General features: G+C 45.4%; 1 long non-coding RNA gene across 1 annotated transcript in view; it reads right to left on the bottom strand.

The window, feature by feature from the left end:
* Positions 1-14,650, bottom strand: part of LOC128341713 (uncharacterized) — a 35,325-nt gene extending 20,675 nt beyond the window's left edge. The window contains exon 1 of the long non-coding RNA XR_008314522.1: positions 14,591-14,650. This is a non-coding gene — a long non-coding RNA (uncharacterized LOC128341713). The remainder of the gene's footprint in view (positions 1-14,590) is intronic.
* Between the last annotated feature and the right edge of the window lie 330 nt (positions 14,651-14,980).

Below are 14,980 nucleotides of genomic sequence, written 5' to 3'. Positions count from 1 at the left end.
CTGGTGCGTTGGCCATTTTGGAGGCCGCTGCACATGTGCAATAGGCCTCTGCGTAGCCTGGTATGACCCCCCAACCCACCACCACCTAGAGAAAGTCCCCCAGTGTGTGTGTGTGTATTAGAATAAGAAAAAAAATCATGACACCCCCCCCCCCGAATGGCAGGGGGGCGGGCAGTCTGAACAGGGGATAGTTGGGTTCGACCCTGAACACTTGGACTGAACCAATTCAACATCAAACACATTTGATGTCAAACATGTTTGCACATCACTATGGGGTATGGGTTGATAACAGCTATGTATCCTCTACAATATGTAGCTAGCAGGGCTGTGCATTGCATTGGGCCAATAATTGGAACTGATGCAATAAAATGAATCCAAAGATAAAATGTGTCCAATAAAACAATGCAACAAGGGGGGAGCACCTGAATTCAAGAAGCAAGACTTCTTTCTATCTTTAACAAGAAATCAGCTTCTTTCTTGGCACCTGCAGTTTTTTAGGGGTGTACACAGAACCAATTTGGCCAGTTCAGTTTGAATCTGAACTGGATTTGAACCAACTCGATGTAGTCCAGTTTTATGTCTGCCCGAACCGGTCCTCATCCGGTTCGACCACCGAACCAGGCTGAATCAGTTCAGGGGATATACATGTAAAAGGGAATCTGGTGAGGATTCCCCTTTACAAGTAAAGGGGTGAGGGACCCTTTCAGGGGTAAGGGGCAGCAGGAGGGGTGAGCGAGTAAGCTGCTTACATGGCTGGCACCACTCGCCCTCCTGATGGCCTCAAGTAGCATGCTCCCCCTCTCTTTTACTGAGCCACCAGCTTGGCAGTGGCTCAATTCTGGCCTCCATGCATGCTCAGAGGCCATTTCTGTAGCACGAGTGCGTGCACGGTTGCCATTCATGTGGTTGCAAATTGCATGGCCACAGGAATGGCATCTGTGCATGCGTGAACACCATGGAAATGGCCTCCACGCATTCACTGATGCCAGAACTGAGCCTCCGCCAAGTCAGCAGCTCGGTAAAAGTGGGCAGAAGGTGCTGCTTGGGGCCACTGGGAGGGTGAGTGGTGGTGAGCGGCTGCACCGGCAGCTGCACCAGCCAAGTAAGCAGCGTACTTACTTGTTCACTGCCCCTGCCTGACCCCCTTATCGTGCCAAACAGGTTCAGCCTAACCAGACTTGTTTCAGTTTGATCACGACCAAACCGCCCTCGGTTTGGTCCGCAATCAAACTGACAAACTGCCCCCAGTTTGGACCACAATCAGACTGATGAACTGCCCCTGGTTCGAGGTGAACTTGTTTGGCACAATCCATTCATGAACACCCCTACTTTATTGATTGATTGATTTGATTTGATTTGTATTTATTCATTTGATTTGTTTTTCTCTCCAGCTATCACCCCACAATGCTCCATGGAAGGAAACAACTTTAGAACATTGCACCCCTTTACTGGGGCATTACTGGAGAAAATGGAGGATCCCTGTAATTATAGTGGTGGCAATCCCACCCCCGCCCCCCCAGTAATGCGCAGGGGAAAGAATGCAATGTTGTGATGCTGCTTCTTTCCCTGAAGCATTGTGCGGCAATACTTGGGGGAGAGGGAGGGGGAGGAAGGCAGTAGCTGCCAAGAAGGCATCCAATTTCCAAGTAGAAGATAGAGGAAGGCCGCTTCTTGAATTCAGGTAACTCCTACCCCAATGTATCAAAGCTTTATGCATCAAATTAATTGGTATTGGATCCATCCTAGAACTATGATTTGCATGGTGCAAGCCCTAGTAGTTAGGCCTCATTTTCAGATAAGTTGGGGTATATGCTTGTGATCCTGGTCCTTGCTCCACGTATTCATGTACATGGATTCTGCCGCAATAAATACAATATTTTTTCAATGAATTTCTATCTCATGGTGCTATGATCTTCCTTTTTTTTTCTTTGACAATGCAGATGGCTAGTGAAAGTGCATCAGTCTTCCTTTCTTCCTCCTTCTTAAACAATACTTGTTTTTGTCAGTCTGTTATATTAACTTGGAAGTTAGATTTGGCATGGCATTGTGCTGGACTAGGACTGGGGAGACCCGAGTTCAAATTCCCATTCAGCCATAATACTTGCTGGGTGACTCTTGGCCAGTCACTTCTCTCTCAGCCTAACCTACTTACAGGATTGTTGTGAGGAGAAACTTAACTATGTACACTGCTCTGGGCTCCTTGGAGGAAGAACGGAATAAAAATGTAAAATAAATAAAATAAAATAAAATTAAAATTAAATAAAATCCGCATAGGAAAGGACTGTGCCAGTTTGCCCGGACACAAATTAAAACAGAGACAAGATGATCAACTCCTAAAACTGCAAACAACAGAGCTTTTGATAACCAGAGGAAAATAGGTTACAAATATTGTTGAGGGTAGAAGTCTGAAAACCCTATAACCTACTCACTTCCTTAGCTTCCATAGAGGACGATAGTCTCAACGTGACTATGGGCGATGAAATGCATATAAAATAACCCCAAGTATCTGTTGTCAGGAAGCAGATGACATGCTAAATTGCTCTGCAGATTGAATACATAATTCAGAAATTTCCTGCTATGGGATTTGTTGGTACAGCCATGTTGTCCTTTTTGGCAATTGGTGGCATTTGGACTGCTGTCTCCAGCAGTCTCTCTTTTGCTTCCTGACATAGGAAGGCCTGTTTCCTGCAGCTGAATTCCTGATTAGTCTTTGCACTATTTTAGTCCTCAAAGGCCTATGTAACAGGTTGCTTCTCTGCAACTGATATTGATTTGTGGGAAGTGGAGCCAAGTCAATGTTACTACAGTGAAACATCTGAGCCCTTCAAACATTTTGAAGAGACACAGATAAATGAATAAGATTAAGTCTTATTTTCATGATTTGGGATACATAATCCAGACTGTACTCCTTCCTTCTTGGAACAGACAGGATGGGTGTGTGTAAGAGAAAGTAGGGGTTGGAAGACCCGGCCAGCCCCAGGTGCATAGCCAGGGGAAAGGGGGCTCATGTTTGCTCCTCTCCCAAGCGGCCCCTCAGAGTGAGAGAGATAATGAAGAAAATAGGGAGGGGTGGATCGGGGTGGGGGGCTCAGGACCTGGGGCCCCTGGGTTATTTGAACCCATCCACTCAATTATAGCTACATCCCTGGCCAGCCCACACCCCTAGCACCTGATGTTTCACAATGAATTGCCACCCCACCACTCCTCCAGCTGACCTTCTGCCCCATCCCCAGTTCGTCCCCCCTCCTGGCTTCTCCCTATCAACATGCTTCATATGCCGCTCTTCCATTCCCAAGGGTGCTCCCCTGGTGCTGTGCACTCCGCCGCTCCTTACTATATGCTGCCCAACATCATGCTGCTGCTGTTTCTCCTCCCCTCACTTCTATATTTTCAAAAGGCAGAAGAGGAAGGAACGGAAGGAGGTAGAGTGCTGAGCTAGAACAGAGATGGATTCTCATCCCAAAGCATCATCATAAGTACTACTCGTTAATGTTATTCATATCAGCGCTCTAGTGGTGCTCTAGCCCACCACCCTGTCTTGCAGGAACAGGAGGAGGAAGAGGAGTGACGGCGGCTGGTGCACCACTGCTAGGTATTGGGGGGTGGGGTGGCGGGCTGGCAGAGGTGACCAGAGGTGGCGAGCGACAAGGGGTGCCTGCCTCCGTATACTTCATTAGCAAGCTAGCCCTGATGCGGAGGAGGGAGAGGTATATCAACCACACCCAATTGCTAAATGAATCTCCATATTCTGATGCAGGGATACTGAATGGGCCAATCTGGGCAAGACCTTTCTCCTCAGAACCGGTGCATACAATTAAGAAGTGACACTGTCCAGGGGAAGCCCATCCTGTTGTCCTCTCGGTGCATTCTTTTATTGCGTGAGGGTAGGCATCCAAACTGCTGCTCTACATATGACCCAAATGCGAATAGTAGTCAAATGGCAGTTTGTATGAATTGCCCTCCATGTGATAGGCATGTGAAGGGAGGACATCAGGTCGGCTGGAAAAGACATCAGGATAGGAGAACTCTTGATGAGTGTCCCTTCTTAACTGCATAGACTGGTTCTTGTGGGGGGAGGCAAAGTATCATCAGAACCAGACCTATGATAATCGGGGCCTGGAGACAAAGAAGAAGGCATGGGCCACAGTTTCATGCCCTGCTTCTGAGCTTCCAAAAGCACCTAGCTAGCTATTGCTAGAAGCAGACTGCTGAACTTGGAGGGCTGTGGTTTGATTCAACAAGGCAATTCCTAAGTTGTTAACTCTAAGGAAACAACACTTCTCTAGTGACGGGTTTCCTGGCATACCTCCCAGGTATTCTTTTGGCTTCTAAGACAACCTATCCCTAAGCATATATGTAAGGTAATTTAATATTTCCGGAATATATTTGCTCATCTTATAAGTGGCTGGTACACAGATTTGGCTTGTATCCTCTGTGTAGTCCTGTTAATGATACTGTACCCTTTGGCTGAATTCCTTGGAAGATAATGTGCCAAGGTACAGTACAGCAAAAGTTGATGCAGTCAAGTGCCAATGCAAATTCAGCCCAGAATTAATATGTAGCCATCAACATGTGCTTCCATTCCGTATGACATTGTCTCAGCAACCTGCACTGTGGCCTTGCTTATTCACATGAAGCAGCCTGCTCTGAGTCAGATCACTGGTCCATCACAGCCAGTGTTGTCAATGTCCTGGCAACACCTCTCCAGGGTCTTGGGCAAGAGACCACCTGCAGTACTGTTGACTGGAAATGCCCGGGGTTACGCATATGTAAACTTTCTGAATGCAAAACAGGTGCTCTACCACTGAGCTGTAGGCACTCCCCAAATAGTAGTCTGTGAGCGTTCTTCACACACACACACACACACACACACACACACACACACACACACTGCAGATCAAACATGAAGAGAATTAGATTAGCAATGCTACCTTCACAAAGAACAGGACCTGACAGCTAACCACGTCTTCATCCTTGAACCACAGCACTTCAAGTCAATTTATGATAAAGCAAACAATGTTTTCTTGAGATTAAAGCAAGCAAGGTGAGGAAGCAGAACTACACAAGTAGATAAAATGCATCTAGATGACTGACAGAGGTTCTCCATACTCCGAGCAGATAAACTCACAGGAGGTCAAGTCCTTTGTCATTCTCCAGGACCTGCCCAGCCTTGGAGAGTCCGGAGAAAATATATCCATTTTCTATCTGTCCATTCTATATCTGTTCTGATCTTGTGGTTATTCCACAGGGAACAGACTCAGCTCAAGCCGCACCAAAGGCTTGCGGCAGCAGCATGCTGAGCTGCTGCCACAATCCCCACTGATTCCTCCTTGCATACTCATGGCATGTGAAGCATGCAAATTCCTACTGTTAATCAAGTCCCCCAGCCTCATTCCGTCCTCCGCAAGCCCCACCAATTGCACCCCCCCCATCTCCCTTTACCATTTACATGGGTGTCTGCTGGACTGGACATGGCGGCGGGGAGGCTACAATCCTATATCCAGTTGCCTGGGAGTAAGCCCCATTGAATTCAATGGGACTGGTTCCATCCAGGAGGGGGAAACTGCTTCCCCTCCCCACCTCCCTGATGCTCATATTACCCTACCTGGTGGTGACCAATGCTGCTCCTGGTCCTCTCCCCATGTAGAGGGTAGAGGGTGGCATGGAGGGGCATGAAGTGATCTAAAGAGGATGTTTAGGCTGGCTTCTGTAAATGTCATATGCACACTTTGACAAACTATGGGCCAGTTGGACAGGAGAGATATGTCTTCAGAGGCTTGTAGATGGGCCGCACATTGCCTGAGTAACTTAGCAGTATGACATACAACACAATGTGCCCTGACACAATTGCGTTGCAAGTTATTATATGGCTATGGACTGTCCTGTATTCAGTCCTCCTACAATAATTATAGCAGGATTATATAGTGACCCAGTGATAATATGCATTTTCTTTCACTCCTTTAGCAAAGATGCATCCTCTTCTTTTTCATAATATGGTTCATACCATGATGAGTCTAACCAGTTGCAGCTCAAGACCTCTGTGTGCCTGATGTAGGGTGACAAATGCCTCCCCCTTGTGGGCACCCTCCCTCCTCCTCCTCCTCTTTCCTCCCTTTCTTTTAAATCAGGCCCACTCAACTTTGGCCCTCCTGCAGATGTTGGCCTACAACTCCCATAATCCCTGGCTATTGGCTACTGTGGCTGGGGATTATGGGAGGTGTAGTCCAAAAACAGCTGGGAGGCCTAAGTTGAGCAGGCCTGTTTGAAACTGAGTGGCAGTGGGAAGACATCATGCTGCCTTGCTAGAGCCCCAATCATTTGCTGCCTGAGGCAACTGGCTCACCTTGCCTCATGGAAAGGCCACCCTTGGGTCTAACAGACAGAGGGCATGGGCCAATGTTGTAGTCCCTTGGAGAAAGAGAAATCTCCTGTGACCAGTAGTAGCAGTGGAAGAGAAGTTCCCATGCTGGTGGATCCAACAGTGACCAGCGAGATGGGATGGAAAGCAGGAAAAGGCTTTTGCTGCTGCTGAGTGGTGAGAAGATGGAGAGGAGACATGTGCCCTTATGGGTGGCCCCCTGCTGGAGGCCGCTGAGGCAGGCAGTGATTTACACAGCAGTGTTCTGGCGTGTTGCTGGCGAGTAGTCAACAATGTCCTACATGTGTACAGTCCAATGATAATGAATATATGAGCACAATCAAAATGAACACAATGTTCATCTCCCAGAACATTAATTCAGTTGCCATAATGTAATACATTGTTCTCTTACATAACGGGTTTTGCTAGAAGTATCTAAAGAACAAAGAGAAATATTTATAGATTAAACAGTGACGATAGATTAGATCTCACGGAATGAGACCTTATAGAATGAAAACTGGAAGACTTCTTGCTTGTGCTTTCTGTAAACAACAAACCATGCTTTAATAGTTTGTTATGCTTATGAAAGGGCAAGATTTTCACTTAGCATCACATGCATGAACTCAAAAGTCTTCTGTGCAAAGGGCAGAATTGCACAGGTGTAGCAGTTGAAGCCTTGGACTTGGATCAGGGAGACCTAGACTGAAATCTCTGCTCAGACATAGAAACATAGGAAGCTGCCATATACTGAGTCAGACCATTGGTCTATCCAGCTCAGATTTGTCTTCACAGACTGGCAGTGGCTTCTCCAAGGTTGCAGGCAGGAATCTCTCTCAGCCTTATCTTGGAGATGCCAGAGAGGGAACTTGAAACCTTCTGCTCTCCATCCCCTGAGGGGAATATCTTGCAGTGCTCACACTTCTAGTCTCCCTTTCATATCCAACCAGGGCAGACCCTGCTTAGCTAAGGGGACAAGTCATGCTTGCTACCACAAGACCAGCTCACTGGGTGACCTTGGGCTTGATCTCTCAGTCTACCCCACAGGGTTGTTGGGAAGATAAAGCAGGGGAGAGGAAGAACTATATTGCCCACACTAAACTTCATGGAGAAAGTTTGGGATGTAAAGAGAGAAGACTAAAAATTATTTTGACACTGGAAAAAGCCCCTGTTGCCAGGCCTGGGTCTCCTCTGCTGTTGCTGGGCTGCCAGGCCTCTGATGCTGCCACTGGCACTACCGATCTTCATTTTAAAGGGGGGCAATGGGCATTCTAAAAGGGCAAAGCACCATATGCAGCGCTTGCCTTCCAGAATGCCCAGAAGGACCTTGCGGCATGGTGCTGTGTGGGAAGTGAAGCTCCTTCAAGGGACTGAGCAGTGGCAATGCTTCTGTTCCTAACCCACCCACCCCTCACATAGACTTTATTAATGAACATTAATATCATGCAGCATGTCATTTCCATAATATATCTGCAAAACTACTTTGCTACACAGGAAATAGCATGGTGCATGATCTAGTCAAAGCTAAGCACTTCAAAGGCCCATTGATTTCAATAGGAGAGATTTAAGCACATGCTGACTAGTGAGTGCTCCACTTTGACTGGATTTTGCCCTTGGTGTTATACATTATTTTAATAATTATTGGTACAGTTATTGTTATTCTAGAGAGCAAGAAAGGTGGCTGTAGCAGCAAGTCCATTTCTGCTACTCAGCTGTTAAGAATCAGCTTTTTTTACAACAAAAAACCATTTATCTGTCCATTCCTGAACTGTGGGAGAGCATTTTCCCCCTTTCATTTTCAAACAATAATAGCTCTTGCTGCAATTGCTGAATTTCCCACTAAGTTCTGGTGTTTAGACAGGACCGTATATTTCATATAACCTAACACCATTGTATCTGGAGTGACTGGAACATCATATCCTATCTCCCTGTTAATCTTTACAATTTCTGCCCAAAGTGGCCTAATCTTCAGGCTGTGCTGACTGTGGTGAACAAAATGTACTTCAGCCTTAATGCAGTGTCAACATTGATCAGATCCAGGATCCATTTTGTTCAATATTATGAGCATTAATATAAATGGGGGAAAGTGTTTATATAATGTTTCCTCCAAGCCAACAGAGAAAGAATAATTTAGACAAATAAAGTTCCATACAAAATAAATAAATGATCTTGAGAAAACAGAACTTGTAAACCCCTGGTAAACCTCTTTCCTGCTTTAGAGTGTCCCTTGGCATCATGTCCTTCAAAATCCTATATATTTGGATTATAGATTGTCTTGTTCTTGTTAGAAGCAATGATAAATACTAGCTGGCCCTGCGCAGAACATCTATGCCCTAGTTCTCTGTCCCTCACTCCTCCCTGGACAATCCGGCTCCTGGTTCTTCTTTCCCTCTCCCACTCTCCTTAAGAAGTGGAGGTGGCAAAACCCTCTTCAAAACCCTGGGATGGCAGTGGTTCAAAAACCCTGGGATGGCAGTGGAGGTGGCAAAACCCTCTTCACTCTCCCCCCACAACTCACTCCCCCAAAAAACTCACTCACTCAGTCTCCCCCTCTCCCTCCCCTCCCCTTCCTAGGTAGAAAGGCATCACAGCGGCCTAGGTTGGCTCCTATCACCAGCCGAATTTCCTCAAAAGGAGGATGGTCAATTTGGGTGGGAGAGTGCACTGAAAGCCAGCCTCTGTCACCCTGCTGAGTCTTGTCATGAGGAGAATGGCAGAGCCAGGGCTTCCCTTCTGGCCTGCACAGAAAATCCCCTGTGCACTCTTCTGCCCTGGCGGTCCTCCTTGCAAGGAGACTTGGCAGGGTGACGGATGCCGCTGCTCAATGTCTCTTCCTCCTCAGCCTTCCCTTCTCCTCGGCCTTCCCTCCTTTCAATTTTATGGATATCAGCTTCATTTATAATATAAAGCTGCCCCTCCATCTGCCACTCAGCCCTACTCTGTGCCTTCTCTCTCCTCTGGACAACTCTCTCTCACAAGTCTCGCGAGATGGGCCATGTACCACAGGATGTGCAACATATGTCCTACAATTTATATATAGAGAGAGACTGGTTATTCTGCTCAGTTAATATAATGTTCCTGATTTGTTGACACAGGGGGAAATGGCATTTCCCTTTCAATTTTATGGATATCTGCTTCATTTATAATATAAAGCTGCTTGGCCCTCACTCACTGACTCACTGACCTAAAACCTCTAGAACATACCAAAAAAGTTAGAAACATGCTGTTTGTGCAAGTAGGTTCCAGGCCCTGCCCCTTGTGCAATAGCAGCTTTAGCAGGTTCAGGAATAAATTCAGCAGCTTCTCTGGGTGTGGAGGAGCTGCAGTGAAGTGGAAAGTTAAACCCTTTGAACTTCTGCTTCTCTTGCAACTGTTAAAGGCATAGGAGCCCTGTCATGTAGGGCTACACTGGGGACAGGGGTGGCCCTTCTATAGGTTGTGGTGAGGTGGTCCCCTCAGAGGCAGGTACAGGGGATATCAAGTGCCAGGTAGCACCCTGCCATCCACGGCTACTGCCTTCCTCAGCTCATGAAGGAATACTGTTAGTTTTATCCCCCTCATCCCTCTGGGGCACATGTCCCTCCCTCAACTTGCACTAGGAATGCCCTTCCCACCACTGCCTGGCTTGGTGGTATAGTCTGAGAGTACTCACATATCCCCTTTGCTAGCTCAGCAGCATGGCCTCACTTGTAGATGCAGGGAGCAGGGAGGGCGCATTGTATCTGCCTCAGGCAGCAACATGGCTTGGACCCTTCCTAACTGGAGATGTCTAATATAGGTGCCAGTATAGATTAGTCCTTGAGCATGATCAGAATTATTCATGTAAGATCTCATAGCATCCAAATGGTTAATGAACATCTTGACAGTAGGATCAGACCCTTAGTTAGCTCCCAAAGCTTATGTAGTCCAGTCACTGACTGGTATAGAATTTATTCAGTGCAGACCATATGGTTGCCAATGTCTGGCCGCAAACAGAGAGGATGATTACATCCCCCCAGAACTGATTAAAAACAACATTGAATGGTGGGCCCCAGTGTTGGCCATGCTTTTCACCTATATTGACCAATTTATACAGATTCCTAAAGACTGAGAGCTTGCAATTATTATCCCTTTATACAAAAAGGGAAGAAAATTGTATCATGTCAATTAGTCTGCTAAGTATAGTTAGCAGCCTTTATAAAAGACACATTTGTTGGAAGTTGTGGGACAGGCTGGACTATGAGAATATCTCAGCCAAAGGACAGACAAGTTTTAGGGTGGGTAGGTCTACTGTAGGCCAATGCCTAATACAACAGCATTTGGCCGAGATATATAGTACTAACCCCCAAAGAGCTTTATATACCACATTCGTTGATTTCAAGTCAGCATTTGACACTGTGCCCAGAAATAGACTGTCATAGCTCCTACCAGAGCCAGAGGAGGAGGGGTGAGTTCACTGGGGTGAAGCCTTGACTGTAAAGGATTCACAGTAGGCTGACACCATCCACTTTATTTTAATGTGGGACAAACCACTCTTCACATAAGATTCCTGGGGGTAAAGTGTAAAAATCCTCCTTAGAAGGGGCTGAGCATCCCTAGGCCTTTAGAGGCGTGTGACTAAGGCAGACCCAAAATGAAGAGTAGCACACTTCACTAACAAGGGTTTATTACTATATTAAAAAAGAAATAAGAATATGCAATAAGAACAATTGTCTCTTCATAAAGCAGATTGTCAGAGAGAGTGTTTTCATTAACCAGGCAACTCAGATTCAAGCAATACAATAAAGGAAAATAACTTCCCTCATGCGTCTAACTGAACTGGTCCCTATCTTATTACTCACAGGCAGGGATCTTCCTGCTGTCTCTAGCCTCCAGGCTGTGACCTCGCATTTCCCCAGCAGCTTCTCGGCCAGCTGCTTTCTCAGGACACTCTTGAGACAGAAGAGGCAGAACAAAGCTTTATTCTCTTCTCCTGGTGGCTGAGTGTAGTTCCCACCCAGTCTTCAGGAATGGTCCTTTGTTTTGATTTCCGTGGGCTTCCCCCCTTATTAGGAAAAGCCCATCCATTCAGCAGTTGCTCTAAGTGAGGCCTAGTCCTCCCTCAAATCCTTCCCATCACTACATAGATTGTGGAAGAAGTTGGAAGCCTCTACAATAGATTGCCAGCTACGTGCTTATTCATAGACTGCATGAAAATAATCACCGAAGGTTACATTGTAATCCCCAGGGACACTTGTCAGGTTCAGTTCCATTGAACAGTGGAGTGAAGCAGGGCTGCATATGGGCTCCTTTTCTGTTTAATTATTATATTAGTTCAATGGTTCAGGCTCTTACTGATCCTAGTTTCCACCCTCCAAGATTGGTGAATAGTCCAATTTCCGCTTTGTTTTATGCAGACGGTATTGCCATTCTTTCTTTTTTGGCAGTAGGGTTGAGGACAGCCCTCTGGGCTTTTGCAATCTATTGCTGGCAAAAAGCTTGACATCAATACTCCAAATCAAAAGTCACGGTCTTTACCAGGTGCCTAACCAAACATAGATGGCAAATAAATGGCCATGTCATTGAGCAAGTTAGGTTGTATAAATATCTGAGAGGTGTTTTACAGGCTTCTAGAGGGCCCAGATTGCACATGCCACAGAGACTGCCCAAAGAAGTGTAACAGCAATCCATAGATTTTATTTTTTCCAATGGAGGTTTGTTTATTCCTTCTGTGGCTAGGGTGTTCCAGAGTAAGGTGGTTGCTCAATTATTGTCTGGCTCACACTCCTTTTGAGGTGCAAGTGCACTAACTTGAAGACTGTCTAACTGATATGAACCAAGTTTGGTACAGTTGTAGAGAGTGACATAAAGGGACACCTAATGGTGTAGTTTGTAATGATGTCATCCACCTCAATCCAAGATGGTGGACACATGAACATTTGAGGAGCAAGAGATCTAACTTGTGGACCTCAATCTGAACCAAATTTAGTCCAGTTGTAGAGAGAATGAAAGGAAAGTAGGCAGATTAGTTCTTACTAGAACAATTTGTTGGAATACAGTATCACATTGTGTCTCCAATGCTGTATGGAGTCAGAGTCCATCTCATCAGAGGCACGAGCCTGGTTAAGAAAGATCATTTTTTACTTGAAATATTAACATAGCATGAAACATTAACATTTTGCCCTATGGGCCTGGTTGACAACTTGGTTGATAACTTTTACTCTGATTGGATAAGTACCTTTGAGGAGAAACGCCAGAGTTGCAGACTCCCCCCCCCCCGTCTTGCTACCTCTGGGCTATTCTAATGCAAATGAGGCCATAAAAGAACGTATTTGGGACATTGATTTGCAAAGGGGCAAGGGTCTAGTCCCTTGTTGCCTGGAGATTGGAAACTATAGCAAGATTTCTCCCCAGCAAAGTATCCTTATATTCTTGTTTCATCTAAACACTGGAGATCTTTTACTTTAGCCTGGTTTTATGTGTTGCCATCAGCAGTATTGGAGGTGAGATACCTTCAAATTCCCTTGTGCAGAACAGATTTGTCCTTGTCAAATAGGGGTAGGGTTTAAAACAGTGGATCATGTTTTGTTATTCTGTCAATTTTATAGAGACATTTATCTTAAAACAAACAAACAAACAAACAACTCACATTGTAAGGAAATTCCCAGGCAGGTCAGATAAATTCTATACCTCTTTTCTTCTTTCAGATTCCAACACAGATATTACTTTTAATGCTGCAAAATTTTGTTCCAGGGCTTGTACCATTAGGAATCCGATGGTTAAATCTGTAACTTAATTCCCTGGAAAAGTATTGGTTTTTTGAGTACTGATTTAATATAACTGTTAAACTCTAAAATGATGTAAAATAGGTTTATTGTAAGTTATATCACTTATCTTATAATTTTGTATTTTTCCTTCCTGCTTTTGTTTTCTAGTTTTGGACCATAATTAACCAATCAATCTGGCCTCAAAAGCACTCCTTTGTGAGTGAAGCCAATTAGAGTTTGCGAATGGTTCACTTGAGATTATTGAACTATCTGTAACAGGGGCATATCTGATCTCTTCTTTAAATTGTGATGAAACAAGTTCAGTGTCACCTATAAGTAGACATTTTTAGTGTCTTATTGGTCTGGTTTGAATGCTCTTACAAAAAAATAATATCTAACTTCCATTTGCCCTTCTGCAATGTAAAGCCATTGCCATGGTTCAGTTGACTCCTATGCGAAGGCTATTTGTGCTTCAGTAGGCATCAACCAGCCTACTGAATGAAAATCAAGGACAATGTGCAGTTTTCACATTAGTATTCTTTCCTTGGTGATTCTGGTGATGGAGGCCAATGGAAGCTATTCTAAAGGCTTGCCAGTAGAGTGAACACCAGATACTTGAAATACCCTGATGAAAGAGAAAGGCAGAATATAGATACAAGAAACACAGGGGCGTAGCAAGGTTGGAGTGGGCCCAGAGACAAGATTTTAAAATGGGGCCCCCCCACTCAAAGTCCAGGGCCTCCGCACACCCCAGGCCCCCAAGGATTTAAGTCTGATATTCCAAAATAAGTATGCTGCCTGGAAATACATTTCACTGAATACACACACGCACACGTCACAATATATAGTGATATACATTGAGTACTATACATTTGTTTTACTTTTAATGCCTAGAACACACTAGAAAGATGAATGATTAAAATGGGCCCCTCGCTGCAGATTAGCCAAGGAGACTTTCAACCATGCAGGGTGAGCCTATGTTTGTTTTCTCAGAATTCTGAACAAATTCAGTCAAGTTTGATTGCAGGAGGTTTTTCACAGGAGGCTTTTAAAGCCCTTTAACACACATCTCCTCTGGAATAGAGGTGCTGCATTCACATGTTGGCCAGATTTACCCTGAAGTCCCTGCAAGTTATTGGGGAGCAGTTCACACACAAGAAAAATAAAATAAAATAAAATAAAAGCACAAGACATGCTTCACAGTTCTCACTCAGACCTTCTGGGTTGCAAAACAACTTGAACATAAGTGCATTTATAAATGAATGAATAAAATAAATATAATACTGTTTCTTCCAGAAGTTTTTGTAATTTTCTGCCATGAAACAAGCCACTTATAGGACTTTTTAGATAGTTTTTTTTAAGCCAGCAAATTTTCCAAGCTGTTTCAAAATAAATATTCAGAGACTTCTCAGTCCCTCCCCCCCATATCAAAGCCCTATGGCAAGCAGATCCCTATATATCCAGGTGGGGGGGTGGGGAAGGTAACCACAAAAAGGAGTTCACACTCTACCTGGCAGCAGGGGGTCTTCTGCTGCAGAGAACAGTGGAGGCCTCTCTGGCTGCCTCCTCCTTCCTGGCTGGCTTGGGCCCTACTGGAGTTCAGGCTTCACAGAGGCCTACACCAGACCTCCGTGGAAGCCACGCCCACCCGCCGATCAGCTGAGAGGCGGGAGAAAAGGCGCTCTTTGCCCCGTGTCTGCTGCTCGATTGCCGGCCAGGAGAACAAGCTGGAGAGACGGCGAACAGGGCAAATGGCTGAGGAGCCTTGGGGCTGGGCAGGGGGCAATGGGGAGTCACGTGAGGTGCCTCTGGGGGGCCCCTCCAGGCAGTGGGGCCCCCAGACAACTGTCTCCCCTTGCCCTATCGTTGTTACGAGCCTGAAGAAACAAATGTGATTCCT

Source organism: Hemicordylus capensis, chromosome 1, assembly GCF_027244095.1.
Source record: "Hemicordylus capensis ecotype Gifberg chromosome 1, rHemCap1.1.pri, whole genome shotgun sequence".
Taxonomy (NCBI): domain Eukaryota; kingdom Metazoa; phylum Chordata; class Lepidosauria; order Squamata; family Cordylidae; genus Hemicordylus; species Hemicordylus capensis.
The sequence above is the reverse complement of the archived record's forward strand: the minus strand, read 5'-3'. Positions and strand labels throughout refer to the sequence as shown.